Source organism: Galeopterus variegatus, unplaced genomic scaffold (assembly GCF_000696425.1).
Source record: "Galeopterus variegatus unplaced genomic scaffold, G_variegatus-3.0.2 Scaffold162, whole genome shotgun sequence".
Taxonomy (NCBI): domain Eukaryota; kingdom Metazoa; phylum Chordata; class Mammalia; order Dermoptera; family Cynocephalidae; genus Galeopterus; species Galeopterus variegatus.
In genome coordinates this window covers 234,815-235,569 of record NW_007726273.1, presented here as the reverse complement: position 1 = coordinate 235,569, position 755 = coordinate 234,815, and positions in this window count along the sequence as shown.

Here is a 755-nt window from a genome sequence, read left to right as displayed (position 1 = left end):
CAGTTGCAACTGAGAGGTGGGCTGAAATCTGGGAGGACCACAGATCCCAGCAAAGGAGATTGAGGTTTATCCTATAGGCACTGAGGAGCCATGGAAAGTTCTTGAGCAAGAGCAGGACTGTTTGACAGGTGCTGTCAGAAGATGTTTTTGCAAAGCAGTGTGGGATGTGACTTGTAGGAAGAGATTAGACACTAGAGATCTGTTGTGCACCTATTCCTAGGTGGAGGTCATCAGGAACTGGGACCAAAGGTAGTGAACTTGGAATTGGGAAGAAAGATACTCACTAGAGGCTTCTGCCATAGAATCTACCTGGCTCAGTGACTGACTATGAGCTGTGAGCAAGTAAGACCCAGAGGTTTCAAGCATGGAGAGCTGGAGAAAAGGAGCACCCGTGCTGGGCAAGGGGTAATCAGGAGCAGGAGGGTGTATAGGCCAAGAGGTGACCAGTTCTGGGGAGGGTTGAGTCCAAGGAGAAGGTGTAGCTGGAGAGAGGAGGAGCCACCAGGTAGGGAGAAGCAGAACGGGCATGGTGCGCCAAGCACAGAGCTGCCCGGTCAGCACCAGTGCTGGTGCCATGGCCCAGGGTGACCGCCGTCGCTCTCTCTTTTCTTCTCATTTATCCACTTAACAAATATCTACTGTGTTAGTCCACTTCTCTTGCTTATAACAAAATACCTGAAACTGGGGCCGGCCTGTGGCTCACTCGGGAGAGTGCGGTGCTGATAACACCAAGGCCATGGGTTCGGATCCCATAT